We start from the raw sequence: 27,439 nt of genomic DNA on the forward strand, positions 1-27,439 counted from the left end.
CCCCGAGCCCGCCGCCACCGTCGCCCTCGCCGGCCGCCCCCGTTGTGAGCCGCCGCCATCGAGGCTCTGTTTTTTATATATGTTTTTTCATATATGTATTAATTTTTTTGTTTATAGCTATATGATGAATGGGTGTGGCTATATATGTATGTATGAATATAATGTTCATAGCATTTTTTTCTTTATATATGTTTTTTCATATATGTATTAATTTTTTATTTAGTTTGTTAGTAGATATCGATTTTAGGTTAGTGCATTTTAATTAGGTTAGTGTAGAGGAAAAAGTAAAATAAGGAAAAGGAAGAAAAGAGGAAGAAGGAAGAACGAAGAAGAAGAAGAAGAAGAAAAGGAAGGAGTGGAAAAAGGAAAATAAGAAGAGGAAGACTTCTTTTTTTTCTTCGATCTTCTCCTCTATTTTGTTCATGGATATATGCTAAAGAAAACGAGGGGGTGATAGATGATGATGAGGGGTCAAGAGTGGGACGAGAGGTCGAGAGGTGTCGAGGGGAGAAAAAAATGTTATCAGGGACGAGGGTCGTCGAGGGGTCGAGAGAGGGACGAGGGGTCGAGAGAACTAAATAAGAAGAAGAAGAGGAGAGGAAGAAGAGGAGAAATAAATAAGAAGAAGAAAAAAGAAGAAAAAGAAGAGGAGAAGAAGAAAGGAATAGTGGAGAAGAAGAAAAAAATAGAATATACTCTATTTTTTCTTCTTCTCCACTATTCCTTTCTTCTTCTCCTCTTTTTTATTCTATTTTTTCTTCTTCTCCACTATTCCTTTCTTCTTCTCCTCTTCTTTTTCTTCTTTTTTTTCTTCGATCTTCTCCTCTAGCTATTCCTTTCTTCTTCTCCTCTTTCTTCTTCTTCTTCTTCTTCTTCTTCTTCTTCTTCTTCTTCTTCTTCTTCTTCTTCTTCTTCTTCTTAATTTTTATCGGGAACGAGGGTGTCGAGGATCGCCGAGGGGTCGAGGGTCGGGAACTAGGATAGAGGGTCGAGGGTCGTTAAGGGGTCAAGGGTCGAGGGTTTCAGAGTCGAGGGTTCGAGGGTTCTATAGGGTCGAGGGTCGAGGGTTCCAGGGTCGTCTAGGGGTCGAGGGTTCCAGGGTTGTCGAGGGTTCGAGGGGTCGAGGATCGCCGAGGGGTCGAGAGAGGTTTCCTAGTGTCAAAGTATTGAAGAAATCCATGCCTTCATCATTAGCCGGAAGTAACCAGGGCATGTTGGTACGAAGTTCTGCAAAGTTGTTCTGGAATGGAGTCCCGGATAGAATAATCCGCCTTTTGGTACGAATTCAGCAAAGGCCTTCCAAATAGCGATATTCGGAAGGCTCTTGCTGAACTTTGTACCAAAAAGCGAATTATCCTATCTGGGACTCCGTTCCAGAACAACTTTGAAGAGCTTCGTACCATCATGCACATGTTACTTTCTCCTAATGATGAAGACATGGTTTTGTTGAATCCTTTGACACTAGGCAACCTCCCGACCCCTCGGCGATCCTCTCGAACATGAGAGGAAGAAGAGGATAAAAAAAGAAGAGGAAGAAAAAAAAGAGGAGAAGAAAGAATAGAGGAGTTCTTCTTCTTCTCTATTCTTTCTTCTCCTCTTTTTTTTCTTCTTCTTCCTCTTTTTTTTATCGGGAATGAGGGTCGTCGAGGGACATAGATGTAGTGTCGTCGTTGTCGATATATACCCCCTCCCGATAGCTTACTATGATTAGGTAGCTAGTTCTATGTTTGGCACTAATATATCCATCTGTCATGTTTGAATAATAATTGCCATGTTGTAAATATTTGTAGAAACTATGGACACCGCCCTAGACGAAGCAAAAGAAGCGTTGTTGAGGGACATAATTGCAGAAGGAAGTGATGTCGTCTCGTTTTTTCTCAACGAAACCGATGGTCTGGAAGGAGAGGGTGAACAAGCTGGCTACGGTGACCTAATGCCAGTGCAAGAAGAAGAACATGAGGACGGCTCCGGTGACCCAATGCCGGTGCAAGAAGGAGACCGTGATGACAGCTCTGATGACCGAACTGAGTCCGGCCAGGTATATATATTAGTTAAGCCTGTGCTGACTAGCTGATTGATGCATTCATTGTTTTGGTATGTACACATATTAATTAAGTCTTTGTTCTTTTTTCTAGCCCTCCGGATCGAGCACAACTTCGGTAAAGAGACGAGGCCCGAAGAAAAAGTTGAGCTCGGATGAAAAGTTTGAGATCATAGCAATCGCGTCTGAAGGCCAACCGATTGAACCCCTCCGGACAAAGAGCGCATTTGTTGCTCAGTGCGGGGGGTTTAAGCCGGCTACAGAAGACCCTGAGGTGTCTTATGTCAATGATATGCAGAAAAATGATCTTTGGACTGAGCTGAAGTCAAATTTCACCCTACTGCCAGAGGATAATCCAGAGAACCCAATTTAAGAGAAATTAATCAAGTTTTTTGCTCTTAAGAGGATGGCAGAACTATTCAGGAGGTGGAAGAAAGAGCTGAATAAGTTTGTCGAAAATAACGAGACACCAGAATTCAAGGGCAGATATGAGAAGATCAGAGATCACTGGCCCGCATTTGTGGCCCACAAGACATCAGAAAAGAGTAAGAAGATGTCGGCGATAAACAAGGAAAATGCTGCGAAGAAGAAGCTTCACCATCGCACGGGGTCAGGTGGCTACCTCGTAGCCCAGCCTGAGTGGTCCAAGACTGAGAATGATCTGGTTGATAAAGGGATCGAACCAGAGACAATTAACTGGCCAGACCGTTGCCGGACTTGGTTCTTCGGGGCTGGCGGAACCTTGGACCCTATAACAGGGAAGTGCATTTGGACGAACGATCAAATGGACATACTAGTCAGGAAGCTTAAGCAGTATATCGAAGCAGCGCAGGAAGGGATGTTCTTTCCAGACAGAGAGAACGACGAGCTCACAATGGCCCTCGGGAATCCTGAGCACCCTGGACGGACACGAGGCACGCCAGGCTCCATTCCGTGGAAGGTTGGGTTTCCGGACGCAGGCGGTTACAAATCCCATGAGAGGAGGAAAAAAGTGCAGCAGACCCAAATGCAGGCGCTGCAAGCAAGGGTAGACGCGATAGAGGAACGAGAAGCAAATCGCAGCAAACGTACTGCCGAAGCCTCCCCCGAAGCTACCCCGCCATCTCAGCGCAGAAGCAGCGTGGCTTCCACCGAGCTGCTTCAGCCGGAGCATGCCTTGACGGCTCCTTCCAGCTATCCCGTGGATGCTATCAGGGAGTCTCAAAATTGCCACCTTATGACGCAATGGATGAATTTGAAGGTCAAGGCGGCTGTTGGCTCTGTTTATCCTACTGAACCCGGCGCAACTTTTCACTGCCGGCCGATTCCAGAAGGATATGCTAGGGTGATGGTGGATGAAATAATGGAGGGATTTGAGGACCTCCAGCTTGACTACCCTACCGGTGAAGGGGAGACTCGGTTGGGGTCTGCTCTGAAGACTCCATGCCTATGGCGGAAGGAGCTCATCAACCTTCCGAACTGGACGCCTCCGCCTCCTCCTCCTCCTCCGGCGAGTCAAGGCACTCCGCCTCCTCCACCGCCTCCTCCTCCGGCGAGTGACGATCAGGGCCCTCGGCCGGCTCCTTCTCCAGCGCGTGGCGGCACTCCGCCTCCTTCTCCGCCTGCGCCGACGCGCCCGAGCAGCCAGCCTCCTCCTTCTCCACCTCGTCAGCAAGGGCGGAAGAGACCTGCCGCCGCTCCAGCTGCTCCGGCGCGTCGTAGTCCTTCTCCTCTGCCTCGTAAGCAAGTAAAGAAGACAACCGCTCCGTCTGCTCGGTCGGCGTCTAGTGGTACAACCAGAGGCGGGAGGACATACAGATTCGGTCCTTCTTTAAAGACTCCAGAGAAGTTACCATATGAGAGGACCCCAGAGGAGAACGCCGAGATCGCGCGAACCGAAGTGGATGACTGGTTTCAAGGGTTGAGAGCAAAGAGACATCCACCTCCGGAGGAGAAGGTAGATCCGGTGAAAGTGAAGCGCACTCTGGCTGCCCTGACAAAACCACCGAAGTCTCCGCCGAAAGGAAACTATGAGCGCATTATTGGAAAGGAATTTGCCGAAGCAGAGCGGTCGGGAAGTACTGTCAGTGATCAAAGGCTGAAAGAACGACGAGCTGGGAAACAAATTGCCCAGCTCGGCGAACAAGCGAAGCAATCGTGCCCCCCGCTCAAGGTGCCTAGCCACAACGTCGCTAATGATCCGAGGATGGTGCCCGGTTATAGCAATCTTGCAGATTACATGCCCGACGAAGTACATTATGAACCCATGGACGTGTAGATACAAAGATACGAGTACGGGAAGCCTCTCGTCAAAGATGAAAGATCTCTATCAACGATGATAAGAAGATTGCATGATTGGTACTTGAAAATCTGCAGAGACTCTGGGGGGAGGAGTACTTTGTATGTGAAGGTTAAAAAGGAGCATGACCTCGTTGGAATTGAACTGTTGCCTGTTCCATTTGAGGAGTTATATCAGTTTTTCAATCAATTGGCCCTCGATAAAACAACGGTCGCCTGCTACTGTCTGTAAGTAGTACTACTTCTGTCATTAAGTTTCTCTATATAGCTTAGCTCTTTCATTGCATGTATTTATAATCATCCTCACTATATTATGCAGATTGAAGATCGCCGAATTGAAGAAAAGACAAGTCGGTGATATTGGGTTCATTAACACATATCTCATAGATGCAACTCACGTTAAATTTCATGCCGCAGCTACCGAGGCCAACTTGCTACGATCGTTCGTAATAAATGAAAACAAAGATATAATACTCTTTCCTTACAACTTCAAGTGAGTGTTACTGTCTTGTGCATATTCGGTTTCCCTTATATATTAGTCAAGGTTATAGTAATGTAATTGATGAGTTATGCATGCGTGTGCAGTTTCCACTATATTCTCCTAGAGATTAAGCTTGAGCAGGGACTAGTAACCGTCTTAGACTCAAGACGAAAAGATCCCCAGGACTATGTAGACATGACTCAAATACTCGAGAAGTAAGTTAAATCGATCATTATCCACCATATCAGCAACTTTGTTCATTTTTTGATATATCAAGTAATTGTTTTCTTTGTCCGGCAAGGTTTGGACAAAATTCACCAGAAAAGCTTCGGGACTGCCGAAGGAGCTGCAATTTAGACACCCGAAAGTAAGTACTATAGTAGCATTTTAAGCGCATCTACTAGTCATTCAAGCGCTAGTTTCATCAATACCATTTGGCATTCTTGCTTATCAGTTTGATTAACCTCTATTTCTTGTAAAGTGGTTGTGGCAGGAACAAGGGAATGATTTCTGTGGATACTATGTTTGCGAGTCCATCCGCCACACGACCTGTGAGCGGGGCTACACTGACGAACAATATGAAGTACGTAAATAACAACATTCACAATTTTATTTTATTACCATCATTTGTGTTGAGTTTCATTCATTCATATATATATATATATATGTATTGACCCCCTTCTTTAAATTAGATGTTTCGGAAGCGGGATGAACTCCTAGCACCAGCTCGCATGCGAGCAATTCAAGAGGAATTGGCGGCATTCTTTCTTGACCACGTGATCCCTGAAGACGGAGAATTCTATGTGGACCCTGAGTCCGTATGATTATATTTGTAAGAGATAATTATTGTATATATGTAGCCGGTAGTGTCAGATAGATATACGAGAACTTGTTGTTCGACCAATCTCTCGGAGAAGGAGAGGTGGTCGATATCACTTCTCTCTGTATGCATATATGTTCATGACGATCTTCTGTTTCCTTCATTTGCTTACTAGCTAGCTAGCGTGTCTAGTCCTCTCTATACGTATGTATAGTACGTAGCGTCGACCAAGAACGGACATAAGAGAGGACACTTCTCTCTATTAATTATAGCTAGCTAACACAATATATGAAACACCTAAATTAACCCCCCAAAACCCCCACCCCCCCCCCCCCCTTCAAAAAAAACAAAAACCCCAGCCATAGAAATGCTGACGCGTGGATGCCTATTGGTCCCGGTTGGTGCCACCAACCGGGACCAAAGGGTCTCCTGCCTGGGCTCTGCGCACTGCCCACGTGGAGACCCATCAGTCCCGGTTCTGGATTGAACCGGGACTAAAGGGTCGGGGCATTAGTACCGACACTTTAGTCCCGGTTCAGGAACCGGGACTAAAGGCCCTTACGAACCGGGACTATAGGCCCTTTTTCTACCAGTGTACTAGTATCTGTACCAAATTCAAGAAGATTACGTACTTCAAACAAAAATTTCTAAATTGCAGTACTTGATGTTTGTTAAAAGAACTAGTGCTAAAAATATTTAAGAAAGAAAAATGTGTACGAAAACCCCGTACATGAACATAGATAGGATTTTGAACTTTTTAACCCGTGAATATTTTGTATACATCAACTTATATTTTTTTCAAATCCATGAATATTCTTAAACACGTGAACATACAATTTTCTTGAACCCATGAAATTTTTGTTTGAACCTCGTGAAATATTTTTGGAATCAATGAATCTATTTTTTAACCCATGAACATATTTTTCGGAACCCATGAACATTTCTTTTGAATCTGTGAGCCTTGTTTTGGAATCCTTGAAGATTTATTAATTCTGCAAATCAATTTTTTTAACCTTGTGGACATATTTTAAGACTTCATGAACAATTTGTAAATATGAATGAAACATTCTCCGAATCCATGAACAGATTATTTGAACCCAAGAACAATTTTTTGAACCTCATGAAATGTTTTCAAACTATGTGAATAATTTTTTAATATGAATGATAATATTTTCGGAATCCATGAACGTATATTTTGAACCCAAGAACAATTTTTTGAACCTCGTGAACTTTTTCTAGAAGTACGTGAGCAATTTTTAAATATTAATGAAACATTTTTGGAATCCATGAACATATTATTCTTCGTGACTTATTAATTTGAACCTCGTGAGCATTTTTTTAAACGATGTGAACATTTTTGAATATGGATTTTTTTCAAAATCCATAAACTTATTAATTTGAACCCAAGAATACTTTTCTCAAACCACGTGAACATTTTTTTGAAATTATGTGAACAGTTTTTAAATACTCCGGAACAGAAAAATCAACCAAGCAGCGAAACTAGCGTTGCAAAAAAGAGGTACCGTGGAGTGAAATGAGCCTTCCCAGCGGCCAAATTCTTTAGGCGACGCGACGGTTCTGCGCCACATCAAGCGGTATATAAGATCTGCCAGCGTCGCCACTTGTAGAATCGACACAGTTGGGCTGGACTGTGTGAATCGGGCCACATGCATCATACAGGTGACAATAGCTAGCCCATTTTGCACCGGCCTAAATATTTAGGCCCATTATGAAGCATCTAGTCACAACCAGTCTGCGTGCCGACGAGGATGTGCAGCTAGCGCAGCGAGCTGAGGCAGACAGCAGGGTAGACGCGGTTGTCGCAGATGATCATGTTGGCTCGCTGGCGCAAAGTGCGTGTTCCGGGCGTTGTCATCCCCGGTGATATTGGCCACAAAAAGCTTAATAGCTATTGAAGCACTTTGTCAAAGTGCCACAAAAGGTCAATCTATTTGGGAACTTTGGCAAAGTGCCAAAAGTCATCACTATTGGGGCACTTTGGCAAAGTGCCCCTAATTGGAAGCTTTTAGGGCATTTCCCAAAATGCCCCAGCGAAGTGCCTCTAAATTTTGACCGTGGTGTAGTGGTAGCTCGATTAATGCACTCCTTCACCGCTTATGCCCGAGTTATTTTTCTACGGAGCATTCCTTTATAGAGCTTGATAAGTTGGAGTCCTAGCTAGCGTGCTAGACTCAATCGGCCAGCACGAGGCAACTTGATCATGCCATCGATCATGTGTATACTACCAATCGCCACCTGGCACGGGATATTATTCCTCGTGTCGCGCTCCTTTCATACATGACGAATCACGTATTACACATTAGCTACCAATCGCCATCTATCCTGCTATAAATGGATCTCATCTTTCTAAGGCAGGACAATGGATCTCATGATCATAGTGAGTTAGGCACACGTCGCTATATATGCACTGAGGATCCAAGTGAGCCGAGGAATATCATCGTGCATTCGTGCCTGTAAGCACATCCCCTCCCCGATTGTTGTGGACACAAAAGAATATATAAGTGAAGGTGGGTGCACTCACACTCCAGTGCGTGCTTTATTAAAGGGAACTGATAGGCGCCGGCGCGCCGGCCCAACAGTTCGGCCGGTCGCGCGTGAGCCGTCAAATTAACAACGCTTGTATTATCCCCCCGCACGGGTCACTTCCTCGCTGGTAATGCGTCCTCCCAGCAAAAAACGATGGCCGTCATGGTCCGCCGTGGTCCACCAAGCCATGCGCGCGATGTCGCCCGCCCATCACGTCGCCGCCCTTTGGCTCGTCGTCATCGTCGAGCTGCACCGCTGCATTCCAGTGAAGAACACATCTCAGCCCCCAAAAAACCTACGGTAGTCACTTGAAGCAAAACAGAAAACTGGTTCCAGCAAAAAAAAGCTCCAGTTCCAGCAAAACGATTTGAGCAACTAGGAACTCCAGTAAAAAGTTTGAAGCAAAAACTTACCCGGATCCAGCAAAAAATAACTCAGGTTCCAGCAAAACGATTTGAGCAACTAGGAAATCTAGTAAATGTTTGAAGCAAAAATTTACCCTGGATCCAGCAAAAAATAACGCAGATTCCGGCAAAAATCATGTCATCAACAACTCAACCTTGAAGCTCCCCAAAACGCTGGTGGTCAGATGAAGCAAAACCAAAAACTAGTTCCAGCAAAAGAAAACTGCCGTTCCAGCAAAAATGACATGAGCAACTAGAAACTCCGGTGAACGTTTGAAGCAAAAATTTACTCGGGTTCCAGCAAAAAAAGCTTCGCTTCCAGCAAAAATAGCATCGCAAGAAAAAGAACCGACCTTGCAGCTCCCAAAAACGCCGGTTGCAGCTCCGGTGTGCACGGATGCAACTCCGCCATCGAAGGGCGTAGCTGATTGCAGCACCAAAAGATGGTCCGCCACATCGCCGGCGGTGGCAGCACTAACTCCAGCGCGAGGAAGCGGAGTTGTGCGGCCGCGCTCGTGGCTCGCAGTAGTCAACGTCGGGCGCCGCCGTGGCTGGCTCACCACAAATCTGGGGCGACTCTCCCATCGGTGAGAGGTTTGCAGTCGGGGATGAGATTTGTGTGCCGCGCCGACGGCGATGCAGATCGAGATAAGAACTAGCACAGGCGTGTTTTGGGGACAGAAGAAAAAGGAGTGGAGGAGAGCGCATCGCATGCATGACTGAATAGAGAGATAAGGTAGCCAAGCAGTGTGTGGGTCCAACAGAGCGCGTTGTGCTGCTGCCGTCAAAAAAAAAGCGCGTTGCGCTGCACGAGTGAGCAACCGGCGCAATGGTTCGGCCGGCGCGCCGGTTTTAAACGTTTCCCTTTATTAAAACATGGCACTTCTAGGCGAGATGTGTGGTGACATGATGCGACGGTTCACAAGGCGGCATTCATTATATTATCACATCATTATTAATATTAAATGTGTTTATGTAGTTTATCTAAATATGCAAAAATATTTGTAACTAATAATCAGTTTTGCCCACTTAAGAATCGCTGAAGCTTAAGCATCTCACTGTGGTGATTGTGTGCACCGATGAAATCCCTGAAATATAGAAAAGTGAGTAATGATGACTATCCGTTATTCAATAAAGTGGCATGTTCTTATCTAACTGCATTTGTTTTATGAAGATGTTTGGATGGAGGAGCAAAGGATTTCATTCTGAATTATTTTTACATCAGTTATTGATTCTGCTAATACATATTCTACCTCACATCACCCCGTCAGAAACAAGTTTGTTTTAGGTAGCCCATGTACTCAAACAAGTTCCCCACAAACAAATAAGTTCCAAAATCCCGGGTTCGCTTTTCCTGACAGAAAATTGAGTGCGTTTTCACTGAAGTTGTGCTTGTGCTCAATCAATCTTCAGCTGTGTAGACTTCACTCAACCTGGTTCGCAGAGGCTGTTCATGTGAAGACTGCACTTCATGTGTACGGTTCTCGAGTGTGATGCTTCCGTGGAGTACATCCACGAAATGAATTATTTTACTTCCGTGTTCTACTCCCGTTTCAGTCATTTACGATGCTATAAAACAGGATCACAAGCATTGAATATACATATATTGTAAAACAAAAATCGGAGATACATGAGCACGTCCTCGTGATTTTGATGTGCCACTTCAGCGGAACAAAAGTGTGGAGTCTCTGCACTTCTGGGTTCTGCAGTAATTCGTGTATCTGACAAACGAAAGAAACATCACTCAACAAGGTAGTAAGAATATCATCACTACTTCCACAACTTCATATGTCAAAATGATTTTCCAACGGATTGCATGCATCTTCCAGTTTAAAAAACAATGATCACATGCATATTTACCGGCTCTGCACTTATGCAGAACACACAATCTTCCGGCCCAATGAGGACATGAATAGGCGCTCCAGGCATCGTGACACACGGTGTCAGGCGGCTCAGGCGTCGCCTTCACGGTCGTCGCTGGTGTAGTGGAAGCGCAGCGCCGGCGCGTGCGGGCAGAGAAAGACGGCCTAGTTGGTGGCACGCGGCGACCCACTCGCGGTAGACTCCGCACCCCGCAGGTAGCTTTCCTCATAGACCCGCATGCCGCCACGGCGATCCCGTGGCTGGTGTTGGCCGTGGCAGTCGTTTGTCCTCCTATAGTAGTACGTTATCGACTGAGCCAACTGTTCAGCCTCCGGTCGAAATTTGGCTCACGGACGACCAACGAGTAGGGCAGGCCGGCCAGCATTGCATCCGCAAGCTAAGGTAGCGCGACGGAGGTTTGCTGCACGAACGGCTTGCGGCATGGCCTGAGCCGGCCGGCCGCACACGCCAGCGCACCAATCTGAAGTCGTGACCAGCACTGCTTGTCTGCTTGGGTTGTGAGCTAGCGCTGCGTTTAATTCCCGTCAAGTTGGTACAGAGCGGAAATCGAACTTCTCCTTGGCCACTCCATCACGAGAAAGTAAGAACTAGTCTCTAAGGATGTGTGTTCTACTTACTACTCAGAGGCAGTGTGCATGTATTAATTAACTCCGTATTTGATGTTTGCTAGTGCCTAGTAGTACTATAGTTTGTTTTGGAATGCACGGAATAATACACAAACAAAACAGGATGAAACAAAAAACTCCACCACATTTATCTCTGATTGTTACAATTTAAAGACTTAACTGGTGGACAAGAAACTCCACCCACATTTATTTCTGATTGTTACATTTATTTTCTATGAATAATACATAGAAAAACAGGACACACTCACACGATCGACACACACAAGCAAATAAAAGCAAGCAAGGAGCAGGTGGACATCGACAGTTTGAAACCAACATGCAAGAAACACACATATCCGACGAACTAGAGGTCTTGCATGCACGAAGAGACCTCCCGCGCGCGCTCACTAGCAGGCCTTTTCCCTGACGCACTGCACATTATCCTGGGCACTTTTGCCCTGATCCTTCCACACCTTCTTCATCTTGCAGAGGCACGAGTGGCCTCCAAAGGCTATGCAGCAGTCCACTCCAACCTTAATGACCCTACCCCCCGAAAGATGCCTGTCTGAAATGGCATTTTTCATACCTTCTCCAAAGCTCTTGAAGCACGCATTCACGACGTCCTGATCGACACCTTCACACACCGGCGCACCGCCGGCGGCAGGTACCTGGGCCACAGCAACGGCGCACATCAGCGCGAGCAGCGCCGCCACGGCAACGAGCCTCGGGAGCGTTGCTGCTGCCATGACCAGATCGATGCAGGATATAGCTGATCGAAGGTCGATGCACTCACTCACTGCCTGTGCCTGGTGTGGGTTGTTTTGGTGTGGAGGTCTGCGGAAGCTTTTATAGAGCTAGCTAGATAGGCGTGGGCATTTGGAGTCCTAGCTGGACTCGATTAGACAGCACGTGGCCAATGGCCGAGTGCCCGAGTGGGTGGAATACAACGTGCCTATTGCGCCCATCCATCGGCTGCGCGGCGCCGCAGGGGATAACGATCTATTCCATCACAAAAGTCATACGTGACGTGACAGGAACGAGTACATTTCTTCCTGTCCCACGCACAAGTCACGTCGCACCGTGCATCGATCGATACAATCCCACCCAACTCAAGACAGGACAGATCAAATCAGATCAGACCACATAAGGTCGGCTAACTGTTGCAGGCTCTTCAAACGAAATTGCTTCATGCACGATCACACACTACCGCACACTACACCGACCAGGTTCTTAATCTAGACACGGCTAGAGCCCATGAAAGGAACAACACCTGCGGACACACACAATTCATGAGCATCGATCGACAAGTGAGTTCGTCAACCATCGATTCCTTAGTTATATTGTCTTGGCCTGTAGGCAAGACCATGGCATCAGCGCCCAAGTCCACGCTGCCTGAATCACACAAAAACACATGGAACCCCGAGGATAGGATGGGAACGCTGCTCTGGCTAGTACATGGTGTTTTTAGGTCAATATGAGTCTAGCAAACATGACAGTGAATTAATATTCAGAACCCAAGACCATGAGTCTAGCATCAGCGCCCAAGACCATGGCATCCGTCGAACCTGTCAGTGCAAACATGACAGTGAATTAATATTCAGACGGCTCAAACTGCACAAATTCAAGAATTCACAAGAAAAATGGAACAGATTGTGATAGTGCATGGTGTTTTTAGGTCAATATGAGTCTAGCAAAGTGACAAACTTCTAATTGAATATTAACTTAGAACTTAGGCCAGCCAAGGAAAAACAGAATCATGAGTCTTGGCAGCCACAATCAACAAACTATGTGTGTGTCTGTGTGTGCCATCTACGATCCTACAGAGATTAATGCTTATATTCAGCATGCATTTTCAGACTCAGAAAGAGGCAGCTGAAATGTTCCAACTATCACGGCCCACCTAGGAGCATACAACTCATCTTATGAGGCCGATTCGAATTAAACAGCTTGTGAACACAGTTTGTTCTTGCTACAAAAAGAAGAGAGTTAACTCAGGCTCTTATCTGTGACCGTAGAAGTTAGCCAGACAAAGGAATGTAATAAGCATAAATAAATGAGTCCTGAAGAACTTGATCATGCAAATGTGGCACCTTTGTGCGGCAGACCTTTTTATATTACCCAGGTAGTCTAAAGAACTTCTAATTTAGGCCGGTTCAAATAAAGAAGTTAGAACTTACATCACCTCAGAAAAACATATATCGGGGTCTTGGCAACCACAACCTGCAAACTGTGTCTGTCCTCACCATCCCACATAGATTAATGCTTATATTTGGCATGTATTGGGAGACGGAAGAGGCAGGTGAAATGTTCAAACTATCTTATACAGAATAAAGAAAAATCGAAACGGTGTGCCCCGCCTTCAACAAACCTTATGAGGCATATTAAATTCAAACAGCATGTGAGCACAAGCTGTTCTTGATATACAGAGCAGTGAGTCAGGCAATTATGCAGATTTATTTCAAAACCACAACGAATATAAGATGTGAAGATGACTAAACTGTAAAACAAAACTTCCTTTTCTGCATCCTCGTATTTATAATAGAAAAGGCAGACAACATGAACCGTGCTTCGATGAAACAAATTTTCATGATGTGAGCAAAAAAAAAAAAACATCGAAAGGTAAACTGGATCTATACTAGTATATTCCTTCTACACCTTGAACATAAAGTCTTCATCGAAAATAACTGTTGTGATATAGCATTTTAATTATTCATAAACTACCTATGGATGCATAAGCTACGTGAAAGATCTTTTCTCTTGTCAGCTTCTCTCCAAACGGAGATTGGAACAAACAAAACAACAAATCTCAATCATGTTCCTGAGCTTGATGAGCACAAGAATGACAAACAAAGCACAAGAAAAACAACCAGTGCCAAATCGTGTAAACAAGAATGACCAATCATAATATTTTACTATTAAGCGTTAGACAAGCTGTGTGAAAACTATGAAGAGAAGGACATAACTACTCCAATGGAAAATTTACCACTTCATATCATAGGTGAAGAGGACGAAGGTGGGAAGTTACGGTGTGCCCCGCCTTTAACTTACCTTATGAGGCATATATTCAAATCAAACAGCCTGTGAGCACAAGCTGTTCTTGCCATACAGAGCAGTGAGTCAGGCAATTATGTAGATTTATTTCGAAACCACAACAAATATAAGATGTGAAGATTACTAAAGTGTAGAACAGAACTTCCTTTTCTGCATCCTCATATTTATAATAGAAAAGGCAGACAAGATGAACCGTGCTGGGATGAAACAAATTTTCATGACAAGAGCAAAAAAATCGAAAGGTAAACTGCATCTATACGTATATTCCTTCTACTCCTCGAACATAAAGTCTTCATAAAAAATAACAGTTGTGAACAAGAATGACCATATCATAATATTGAACTATTAAGCATTAGACAAGCTGTGTGAAAACTATGAAGAGAAGGACATAACTAGGATGCGATGGAAAATTTACCACTTCATATCGTGGGTGAAGAGAAGGATGGCGGGAAGTTGGAATATATCCACGTCTTGGACATGGAGAATGGAGCCTTCGACTGCTGCCGAACATGAATCACTTCCATTTCCAATTCCGTCTAAGATCTCTATCACGGATTTTCTTGCATCCACTTTGTCTAAAATGTATCAACTTGTTTCTCCTTCAACCTGCCTCAGATTCGATCCAGGATTGACAAGGTGTGCCACATTACTTTAGTTTAAAGCATGTGCGTATAAAAACAAATAGAACTCGTATATATTTGTATGTTTGGCCGCCAAGAAGTCCTAAGACTTGAAGATTGATTGGGAAGCGAAAGGAACAACAAAAAAAGCATGAACACAGACAAGTGATGCACTGTCTATTCCAATGTCACACTCTCAAGAACATCCACACAATTTTACACTAGACAGAACATATCAGATCAGATAATTAAGGTCGGCTAACCAAACCAGGTGCTTCAATTCGTCACTGCAAGCACTGACACATACAAGTGCAAAAGCCTCCTGAAAGTGGCTGCTTAAACTGTAGCCATGTTACTACATCGTGCAAATGCTGATCACAACTGTTTAAATCCCAGTGCTACGTTCTAAAATAGGCGGGGACATCAACCATATGAGCGACGTCGGTTACATAACACTGACCGAATTCTAAACCTAGACACGGCTAGAGCTCATGAACGATGTCGGACACAATTCACCAGCACCATCAATCGAGTCGTCAAACCTAGATTAGTTATGAGTCACGTCTCGTAGGCAAGGCGAAGGCATCTGCGCCAAGTCCATGCTGCCGGAATAACAAAAAAAGACATGGAGCTCCGAGGATGAGAGTAGTCTCTGGCTACACGGCTCCGTCGAATCTGTGCAAAAGAGACAAAAAATCAATATCCAGACAATAGAAAAGATTTAATCTCAAATCACACAGATTCAAGAGCAAGCAAAATGGACAGATTGTGGAGGCTACATATAGTACATGGTGTTAAAATGCACAAGCATCTGTCCCACAGGTAACAGTATTGATCTGAAATGAATTCAAGATATGTATCTGCTAACATATCCTTTTATGCATTTCCCAGCGTAAAGTTGGAATACGCAGCCAGGCCGAGGTATGTATATACATAAATAGATGAGTCTAACAAGTGACAGGCTTCTAACTTAGTTCAATCTAAAAAATTAACTTATAACTCACGTCACCCAAGGGAAAAAATACAGAATCATGAGTCTTGGTAGCCACAATCAACAAACTGTGTCTGTATGCCCTCTACGATACTACAGAGGCTAATGTTTATATCCGGCATGCATTGGCAGACTCACAAAGAGGCAGGTGAAATGTTCAAACTATCATGGTCCATCAAGGAACATACAACTGATCTGATGAGGCTGATTCAAATCAAACAGCTTGTGAACACAGTCTGTTCTAGCTATAAAAAGCAGTGAGTGACTCAGACTCTTATTTGTGACCGTAGCAGTTATGCAGATTTGTTTCAAAATAATATCGTAGATAAAATTATAGCTGTGAAGATGACTAAAAGTCTAAACGAAAAGAATTAGGGCCGAGAAGGGGGGGGGGGGGGGGGATATTCATATAAGAATTTGCGCTCAGATTGTACATAATCAAGAGTTTATAAGCAAAATGGAACGAATTATCAGGGGCCACATACATAGTATACAGAATTACAGGCTGAACCGCAGAAGAAAAATAGCATCTCTCCAGAATAGCACCCGTCCCAGTCATAATATTGATCTCAACTGAATATTAAACATGTTACTGCAAACATAAATAAGTTGAGTCCTGGAAAATTAGGATCATACAAAAGTGGTACCTTTGTGTTGCAGGACTTCCTATACTACCTAAGTAGTCTAACAAACTTCTAACTTATGTCGGTTTGAATAAAAAACTTAGAAGTTATATCACCAAAGGAAAACGAATCAGGGGTCTTGGCAGTCACAATCGACAAACTGGGTGTGCCCTCTACCCTCATACAGAGATTAATGCTTACGTTTTTGGCATGTATTGGAGACTCGGAAAGAGACAGGTGAAATGTTCAAACTATCTTAAAAAGGAAAGAAAAACTGGGTGCCCCGCCTATAACTGACCTTATGAGGCTGATTCAAATGAACCAGCTTGTGAGCACAAGCTGTTCTTGTTATACAGAGGAGTGAGTCAGGTGTCAGGCTCTTATTTGTGACCGTAGCAATTACTCAGATTTATTTCAAAACCACATTGAATATAGATGTGAAGATGACTAAAAGACTCTCTCTTCTACATCTTTATATTTATAAAGAAAAGACAAACAAGATAAGCCGTGCTTGCATGCATGAAACGAATATTCATGAGGTGAGCAAAGTAAATGGAAGGTAAACTGGATCTATACTAGTATTCCTTTTACACCCTGAACATAAAGCATTCATCGAAAATAATAGTCGTGATATAGCATGTCCATGATTTCATTAGGCCTAAAATAACAATGGATGCGTGACCTATGCGAAAGATCTTATCTCTTATCATATTCCCTCCAAACAGCGGTTGGAACAAACAAAACAAGAAACCAGAATCGTGTTCCCGAGCTTGATTAGCTTACCCCCACAAGCACAAGAAAAACAACCAGTGCTAAATCGTGTAAAAAAGAATGACCAACCATAACATTAAAGTATTAAGCATTACTGCATTAGACAAGCTGCATGCGAACTATGAAGAGAAGGACATAACTAGGATGCAATAGGAAATTTACCACTTCATATTTTTGGTGAAGACAACGATGGCGGGAAGTTGGTATATATCGACGCCTTGGAAAAGGCAACCCCGTAAGATTTAGTGCAAACCCTCGCAAGCTCCAATGTCTTGATATCAACTGAGATATAGTCCGAATCTTGATGTGGAGCTGAGTCTACGATCCGCATGGGTCGAAGCTTTCCTAGGAGCAAGTTGAAGGAAATATGCCCTAGAGGCAATAATAAAGTTATTATTTATTTCCTTATATCATGATAAAGGTTTATTATTCATGCTAGAATTGTATTAACCGGAAACATAATACATGTGTGAATACATAGACAAACAGAGTGTCACTAGTATGCCTCTACTTGACTAGCTCGTTAATCAAAGATGGTTATGTTTCCTAACCATGGACAAAGAGTTATCATTTGATTAAACGGGATCACATCATTAGTTGAATGATCTGATTACATGACCCATTCCATTAGCTTAGCACCCGATCGTTTAGTATGTTGCTATTGCTTTCTCCATGACTTATACATGTTCCTATGACTATGAGATTATGTAACTCCCGTGTGCCGGAGGAACACTTTGTGTGCTACCAAACGTCACAACGTAACTGGGTGATTATAAAGGTGCTCTACAGGTGTCTCCCAAGGTACATGTTGGGTTGACGTATTTCGAGATTAGGATTTGTCACTCCGATCGTCGGAGAGGTATCTCTGGGCCCTCTCGGTAATGCACATCACTTAAGCCTTGCAAGCATTGCAACTAATGAGTTAGTTGCGGGATGATGTATTACGGAACGAGTAAAGAGACTTGCCGGTAACGAGATTGAACTAGGTATTGGATACCGACGATCGAATCTCGGGCAAGTAACATACCGATGACAAAGGGAACAATGTATGTTGTTATGCGGTCTGACCGATAAAGATCTTCGTAGAATATGTAGGAGCCAATATGGGCATCCAGGTCCCGCTATTGGTTATTGACCGGAGACATGTCTCGGTCATGTCTACATTGTTCTCGAACCCGTAGGGTCCGCACGCTTAAGGTTTCGATGACAGTTATATTATGAGTTTATACGTTTTGATGTACCGAAGGTTGTTCGGAGTCCCGGATGTGATCACGGACATGACGAGGAGTCTCGAAATGGTCGAGACATAAAGATTGATATATTGGAAGCCTATGTTTGGATATCGGAAGTGTTCCGAGTGAAATCGGGATTTTACCGGAGTACCGGGAGGTTACCGGAACCCCCCGGGAGCTATATGGGCCTTAGTGGGCCTTAGTGGAAAAGAGAAGAGGCAGCCTGAGATGGGCCGCGCGCCCCTCCCCTCCCTTGGTCCGAATAGGACAAGGAGAGGGGGCCGGCCCCCTTCCTCTTTTCCCCCCTCCGCGAATCCTATTCCAACTAGGATTGGGGGGGGGGGATCCTACTCCCGGAGGGAGTAGGACTCCTCCTGGCGCGCCTCTCCTAGGCCGGCCGCACCCCCCCCCTTGAGCCTTTATATACGGAGGCAGGGGCACTCCAGAGAAACACAAGTTGATCTACGTGATCATATTCTTAGCCGTGTGCGGCGCCCCCTGCCACCATAGTCCTCGATAATATTGTAGCGGTGCTTAGGCAAAGCCCTACGACAGTAGTACATCAAGATCGTCACCACGCCGTCGTGCTGACGGAACTCTTCCCCGACACTTTGCTGGATCGGAGTCCGGGGATCGTCATCGAGCTGAACGTGTGCTAGAACTCGGAGGTGCCGTAGTTTCGGTGCTTGATCGATCGGGCCGTGGAGACGTACGACTACATCAACCAAACGCTTCCGTTGCCGATCTACAAGGGTACGTAGATCACACTCTCCCCTCTCGTTGCTATGCATCACCATGATCTTGCGTGTGCGTAGGAATTTTTTTGAAATTACTACGTTCCCCAACAGTGGTATCAGAGCCTGGTTTTATGTGTTGATGTTATATGCACGAGTAGAACACAAGTGAGTTGTGGGCGATATAAGTCATACTGCTTACCAGCATGTCATACTTTGGTTCGGCGGTATTGTTGGATGAAGCGGCCCGGACCGACATTACGCGTACGCTTACGCGAGACCGGTTCTCCCGACGTGCTTTGCACATAGGTGGCTTGCGGGTGACAGTTTCTCCAACTTTAGTTGAACTGAGTGAGGCTACGCCCGGTCCTTGCGAAGGTTAAAATAGCACCAACTTGACAAACTATCGTTGTGGTTTTGATGCTTATATTGATTGCATGTGATGTTTATATTTTATGCATCTTATCTTGCTTTGATTGACGGTAGCATTATAAGATGATCTCTCACTAAATTATCAAGAAGTGTTCTCCCTGAGTATGCACCGTTGCGAAAGTTCTTCGTGCTGAGACACCACGTGATGATCGGGTGTGATAGGCTCTACATTTAAATACAACGGGTGCAAAACAGTTGCACACGCGGAATACTCAGGTTATACTTGACGAGCCAAGCATATGCAGATATGGCCTCGGAACACGGAGACCGAAAGGTCGAGCGTGAATCATATAGTAGATATGATCAACATAGTGATGTTCACCAATGAAACTACTCCATCTCACGTGATGATCGGACATGGTTTAGTTGATTTGGATCACGTGATCACTTAGAGGACTAGAGGGATGTCTATCTAAGTGGGAGTTCTTTAAGTAATTTGATTAATTGAACTTAAATTTATCATGAACTTAGTACCTGATAGTATCTTGCTTATGTATGTTTGATTGTAGATAGATGGCCCGTGCTGTTGTTCCGTTGAATTTTAATGCGTTCCTTGAGAAAGCAAAGTTGAAAGATGATGGTAGCAATTACACGGACTGGGTCCGTAACTTGAGGATTATCCTCATTGCTGCACAGAAGAATTACGTCTTGGAAGCACCGCTGGGTGCAACACCAGATGTTATGAACGTCTGGCAGAGCAAAGCTGATGACTACTCGATAGTTCAGTGTGCCATGCTTTACGACTTAGAATCGGGACTTCAACAACGTTTTGAACGTCATGGAGCATATGAGATGTTCCAGGAGTTGAAGTTAATATTTCAAGCAAATGCCCGAATTGAGAGATATGAAGTCTCCAATAAGTTCTATAGCTGCAAGATGGAGGAGAACAGTTCTGTCAGTGAGCATATACTCAAAATGTCTGGGTATAATAATCACTTGATTCAGATGGGAGTTAATCTTCCAGATGATTGCGTCATTGACAGAATTCTCCAATCACTGCCACCAAGCTACAAGAGCTTCGTGGTGAACTATAATATGCAAGGGATGAATAAGACTATTCCCGAGCTCTTCGCAATGCTGAAAGCTGCGGAGGTAGAAATCAAAAAGGAGCATCAAGTGTTGATGGTCAACAAGACCACTAGTTTCAAGAAAACGGGCAAAGGGAAGAAGAAGGGGAACTTCAAGAAGAACAACAAGCAAGTTGCTGCTCAAGAGAAGAAACCCAAGTCTGGACCTAAGCCTGAAACTGAGTGCTTCTACTGCAAGCAGACTGGTCACTGGAAGCGGAACTGCCCCAAGTATTTGGTGGATAAGAAGGATGGCAAGGTGAACAAAGGTATATGTGATATACATGTTATTGATGTGTACCTTACTAATGCTCGCAGTAGCACCTGGGTATTTGATACTGGTTCTGTTGCTAATATTTGCAACTCGAAACAGGGACTACGGATTAAGCGAAGATTGGCTAAGGACGAGGTGACGATGCGCATGGGAAACGGTGCCAAAGTCGATGTGACCGCGGCCGGCATGCTACCTCTACATCTACCTTTGGGATTAGTATTAGACCTAAATAATTGTTATTTGGTGCCAGCGTTGAGCATGAACATTATATCTGGATCTTGTTTAATGCGAGACGGTTATTCATTTAAATCAGAGAATAATGGTTGTTCTATTTATATGAGTAATATCTTTTATGGTCATGCACCCTTAAAGAGTGGTCTATTCTTATTGAATCTCGAGAGTAGTGACACACATATTCATAATGTTGAAGCCAAAAGATGCAGAGTTGATAATGATGGTGCAACTTATTTGTGGCACTGCCGTTTAGGTCATATCGGTGTAAAGCGCATGAAGAAACTCCATACTGATGGACTTTTGGAACCACTTGATTATGAATCACTTGGTACTTGCGAACCGTGCCTCATGGTCAAGATGACTAAAACACCGTTCTCCGGTACTATGGAGAGAGCAACAGATTTGTTGGAAATCATACATACAGATGTATGTGGTCCGATGAATATTGAGGCTCGTGGCGGATATCGTTATTTTCTCACCTTCACAGATGACTTAAGCAGATATGGGTATATCTACTTAATGAAATATAAGTCTGAAACATTTGAAAAGTTCAAAGAATTTCAGAGTGAAGTTGAAAATCATCGTAACAAGAAAATAAAGTTTCTACGATCTGATCGTGGAGGAGAATATTTGAGTTATGAGTTTGGTGTACATTTGAAACAATGCGGAATAGTTTCGCAACTCACGCCACCCAGAACACCACAGCGTAATGGTGTATCCGAACGTTGTAATCGTACTTTACTAGATATGGTGCGATCTATGATGTCTCTTACTGATTTACCGCTATCGTTTTGGGATTATGCTTTAGAGACGGCCGCATTCACGTTAAATAGGGCACCATCAAAATCCGTTGAGACGACGCCTTATGAACTATGGTTTGTCAAGAAACCAAAGTTGTCGTTTCTGAAAGTTTGGGGCTGCGATGCTTATGTGAAAAAGCTTCAACCTGATAAGCTCGAACCCAAATCGGAGAAATGTGTCTTCGTAGGATATCCAAAGGAAACTATTGGATACACCTTCTATCACAGATCCGAAGGCAAGACTTTTGTTGCTAAATTCGGAAACTTTCTAAAGAAGGAGTTTCTCTCGAAAGATGTGAGTGGGAGGAAAGTAGAACTTGATGAGGTAACTGTACCTGCTCCCTTATTGGAAAGTAGTACATCACAGAAAACTATTTCTGTGACACCTACACCAATTAGTGAGGAAGCTAATGATAATGATCATGAAACTTCAGAACAAGATACTACTGAACCGCGTAGATCAACCAGAGTAAGATCAGCACCAGAGTGGTACCGTAATCCTATTCTGGAAATCATGCTACTAGATCATGATGAACCTACGAACTATGAAGAAGCGATGGTGAGCCCAGATTCCGCAAAATGGCTTGAAGCCATGAAATCTGAGATGGGATCCATGTATGAGAACAAAGTATGGAGTTTGGTTGACTTGCCCGATGATCGGCAAGCAATTGAGAATAAATGGATCTTCAAGAAGAAGACTGACGCTAACGGTAATATTACTGTCTACAAAGCTCAACTTGTCGCAAAAGGTTTTCGACAAGTTCAAGGGGTTGACTACGATGAGACCTTCTCACCCGTAGCGATGCTTAAGTCTGTCCGAATCATGTTAGCAATTGCCGCATTTTATGATTATGAAATTTGGCAGATGGATGTCAAAATTGCATTCCTAAATGGATTTCTGGAAGAAGTGTTGTATATGATGCAACCGGAAGGTTTTGTCGATCCAAAGGGAGCTAACAAAGTGTGCAAGCTCCAGCGATCCATTTATGGACTGGTGCAAGCCTCTCGGAGTTGGAATAAACGCTTTGATAGTGTAATCAAAGCATTTGGTTTTATACAGACTTTCGGAGAAGCCTGTATTTACAAGAAAGTGAGTGGGAGCTCTGTAGCATTTCTGATATTATATGTGGATGACATATTACTGATTGGAAATGATATAGAATTTCTGGATATCATAAAGGGGTACTTGAATAAGAGTTTTTCAATGAAAGACCTCGGTGAAGCTGCTTACATATTAGGCATAATGATCTATAGAAATAGATCAAGATGCTTAATTGGACTTTCACAAAGCACATACCTTGACAAGATTTTGAAGAAGTTCAAAATGGATCGAGCAAAGAAAGGGTTCTTGCCTGTGTTACAAGGTGTGAAGTTGAGTCAGACTCAATGCCCGACCACTGCAGAAGATAGAGAGAAAATGAAAGATGTTCCCTATGCTTCAGCCATAGGCTCTATCATGTATGCAATGCTGTGTACCAGACTTGATGTGTGCCTAGCTATAAGTTTAGCAGGGAGGTACCAAAGTAATTCAGGAGTGGATCATTGGACAGCGGTCAAGAACATCCTGAAATACCTGAAAAGGACTAAGGATATGTTTCTCGTATATGGAGGTGACAAAGAGCTCATCGTAAACGGTTACGTTGATGCAAGCTTTGACACTGATCCGGACGATTCTAAATCGCAAACCGGATACGTGTTTACATTAAACGGTGGAGCTGTCAGTTGGTGCAGTTCTAAACAAAGCGTCGTGGCGGGATCTACATGTGAAGCGGAGTACATAGCTGCTTCGGAAGCAGCAAACGAAGGAGTCTGGATGAAGGAGTTCATATCCGATCTAGGTGTCATACCTAGTGCATCGGGTCCAATGAAAATCTTTTGTGACAATACTAGTGCAATTGCCTTAGCGATGGAATCCAGATTTCACAAAAGAACCAAGCACATCAAAAGACGCTTCAATTCCATCCGGGATCTAGTCCAGGTGAGATACATAGAGATTTGCAAGATACATACGGAGCTGAATGTAGCAGACCCGTTGACTAAGCCTCTTCCACGAACAAAACATGATCAGCACCAAAGCTCCATGGGTGTTAGAATCATTACTGTGTAATCTAGATTATTGACTCTAGTGCAAGTGGGAGACTGAAGGAAATATGCCCTAGAGGCAATAATAAAGTTATTATTTATTGCCTTATATCATGATAAAGGTTTATTATTCATGCTAGAATTGTATTAACCGGAAACATAATACATGTGTGAATACATAGACAAACAGAGTGTCACTAGTATGCCTCTACTTGACTAGCTCGTTAACCAAAGATGGTTATGTTTCCTAACCATGGACAAAGAGTTGTCATTTGATTAAACGGGATCACATCATTAGTTGAATGATCTGATTAACATGACCCATTCCATTAGCTTAGCACCCGATCGTTTAGTATGTTGCTATTGCTTTCTCCATGACTTATACATGTTCCTATGACTATGAGATTATGTAACTCCCGTGTGCCGGAGGAACACTTTGTGTGCTACCAAACGTCACAACGTAACTGGGTGATTATAAAGGTGCTCTACAGGTGTCTCCAAAGGTACATGTTGGGTTGACGTATTTCGAGATTAGGATTTGTCACTCCGATCGTCGGAGAGGTATCTCTGGGCCCTCTCGGTAATGCACATCACTTAAGCCTTGCAAGCATTGCAACTAATGAGTTAGTTGCGGGATGATGTATTACGGAACGAGTAAAGAGACTTGCCGGTAACGATATTGAACTAGGTATTGGATACCGACGATCGAATCTCGGGCAAGTAACATACCGATGACAAAGGGAACAACGTATGTTGTTATGCGGTCTGACCGATAAAGATCTTCGTAGAATATGTAGGAGCCAATATGGGCATCCAGGTCCCGCTATTGGTTATTGACCGGAGACATGTCTCGGTCATGTCTACATTGTTCTCGAACCCGTAGGGTCCGCACGCTTAAGGTTTCGATGACAGTTATATTATGAGTTTATACGTTTTGATGTACCGAAGGTTGTTCGGAGTCCCGGATGTGATCACGGACATGACGAGGAGTCTCGAAATGGTCGAGACATAAAGATTGATATATTGGAAGCCTATGTTTGGATATCGGAAGTGTTCCGAGTGAAATCGGGATTTTACCGGAGTACCGGGAGGTTACCGGAACCCCCCGGGAGCTATATGGGCCTTAGTGGGCCTTAGTGGAAAAGAGAAGAGGCAGCCTGAGATGGGCCGCGCGCCCCTCCCCTCCCTTGGTCCGAATAGGACAAGGAGAGGGGGCCGGCCCCCTTCCTCTTTTCCCCCCTCCGCGAATCCTATTCCAACTAGGATTGGGGGGGGGGGATCCTACTCCCGGAGGGAGTAGGACTCCTCCTGGCGCGCCTCTCCTAGGCCGGCCGCACCCCCCCCCCCCTTGAGCCTTTATATACGGAGGCAGGGGCACTCCAGAGAAACACAAGTTGATCTACGTGATCATATTCTTAGCCGTGTGCGGCGCCCCCTGCCACCATAGTCCTCGATAATATTGTAGCGGTGCTTAGGCAAAGCCCTACGACAGTAGTACATCAAGATCGTCACCATGCCGTCGTGCTGACGGAACTCTTTCCCGACACTTTGCTGGATCGGAGTCCGGGGATCGTCATCGAGCTGAACGTGTGCTAGAACTCGAAGGTGCCGTAGTTTCGGTGCTTGATCGGTCGGGCCGTGGAGACGTACGACTACATCAACCAAACGCTTCCGTTGCCGATCTACAAGGGTACGTAGATCACACTCTCCCCTCTCGTTGCTATGCATCACCATGATCTTGCGTGTGCGTAGAATTTTTTTTGAAATTAGTACGTTCCCCAACACAAGTACCTCCCGGTTGCAGCTTTGATATCAGGCCAGGAGCCCGAACAACATATTGGGATTGTCTTCTCCAGCTGCCACTGGCTAGAACCCTCACATTTGTTTCCCTTGATGTAATAACAGAGATCACACTTTCCGGCTTCAAGATGGATACCGAACAAGCCAAGCCTGCTTCCCCTGCCTCCACAATGGCCAGACCTAGCGGACAAAATTCTCTAGGGAGGACGTCACAACTAGAGAACTCCATTCTCCGGGTGTCAAACACGAGCGCATCTTTCTTCCCCATGATGGTGGACTCCCAGTCGAAGCAGCCATAAGCGTAATGACGCCCATAAAAGCGACGGTTGATCGGTGACACCATGGTCGACTCATTCCATTCCTTGGATGCAACATCTTGCCACTGTCTAGTGGTTGAAGAGTAGACGAACGCTGCTAGCCTAGTTGTGAAATGCACCATCCACATCACAGCGAATGCCGTCTCGGCCTCCTGGTCAAGGGGAACAAGGAAAGCCTCGCACCAGGGTTCGTGCGCCGTGGCCGGGTGCGCCACCGAAGCGGCCAGGTTGTCAGGTACTGGGGGAAGCAGGACGTACTTCCGGTGCAAGGGGTCGCACACCGCGGCCTCCATGGAGACCTGGGGCTGCTTGGCGGCGCCAGGGCGGAGGAGGAGGACGCGTCCTTCGCGGATGTCCTGAACGGACCACCGGCCGTGGTTGGGGAGTAAGGAGAAGGAGAGGTCGGCGGCGTCGGCGAGCGCGCTGGCGGCTAGCGCGGAGGGGTGAGGCGGGAGGGGGTGGTGGAACCCGTTGCGGTCGAAAAAGGCGAGGAGGGGCGGGTCGTGGAGGCGGCGGAAGTGGCGGAGGAAGGATTTGTCGGCGACGAGACGACGGAAGGAGACGCAGGCGGCGGAGGCACGGACTAGGTCTTCCGCGGCGGGCAGCTGGAGGAAGATCTCCGCGACGATGTGGTCGGGGATCTCCGCCAGAGTCGTCGCCGTTCTCCTCGTACGACTGGAACGGCGCGGCTTGGAGGTCGCCATTGGCGCGGAGGAGTGCAGAAAGGTAGCTGGACGCGGGCGGCCGCGGCTGAAGAGCTGGCCGTCGGCGTCGGAGGAGGCAGCCGCCGGAAACCCTAAGAGATGGGAGTGAGCTGCTGCCTACTGGAGCTGAGAGAAGAGTGTGCTCTCTGCTGCCGAGATGGACCTTTGTTTTCTGAACTGGGCCGAGATGGGCCTTGCACTGTCCGAATGTGTGTAACGGGCCATCTTCGGCCGGGCCGTCCGCCGTGCATGATTGAAAGTTCCCTTGAAAGTCCAAACTCTTCGTGGTGGAATGTTGAAAGTTCAACATGGAACCCCTTTCCTAAAATAAAAAAGAAACTTGAAAGCCATCTAAATTTGCACATCATTTAGATTTGAAACTATCCAAAGTTTTACCATGCAGAATAAAACCATCCGAAATTATGTGCTATATGAAAACAGACAGAATTTGGATGGGTTTTTGGGGAAACGTATCAACCTGAACATTTTATTTCAGAATTTCTGGAAATTTTGAAATGCATTTTCCGGCGATGGGAGCATATGCTCCTATGAGCCAAAATGGTTTTTTTGGGGGAAGTGGATATATCCCTACGCTTGGAACTAAGAAAGTGTAATTCAGCGATTCTTCGTTCCAAATACATTAACCCA

The 27,439-nt window shown here is 44.9% G+C and overlaps 1 long non-coding RNA gene and 1 pseudogene across 1 annotated transcript; both read right to left on the reverse strand.

Moving 5' to 3' along the window:
- Window positions 1-8,006: 8,006 nt before the first annotated feature.
- On the reverse strand, window positions 8,007-9,359 carry LOC125534360 (uncharacterized). Its single transcript, XR_007294461.2, has 2 exons — window positions 8,924-9,359; window positions 8,007-8,421 (listed from the first exon to the last, which is right to left on the reverse strand). It is a non-coding gene; the product is annotated as an uncharacterized LOC125534360 (long non-coding RNA).
- Window positions 9,360-17,281: 7,922 nt separating this feature from the next.
- On the reverse strand, window positions 17,282-26,812 carry LOC147987241 (uncharacterized; annotated as a pseudogene).
- Between the last annotated feature and the right edge of the window lie 627 nt (window positions 26,813-27,439).

Source organism: Triticum urartu, chromosome 2A (genome assembly GCF_056163025.1).
Source record: "Triticum urartu cultivar PI428250 chromosome 2A, HENAU_Tu73, whole genome shotgun sequence".
Lineage (NCBI taxonomy): Eukaryota > Viridiplantae > Streptophyta > Magnoliopsida > Poales > Poaceae > Triticum > Triticum urartu.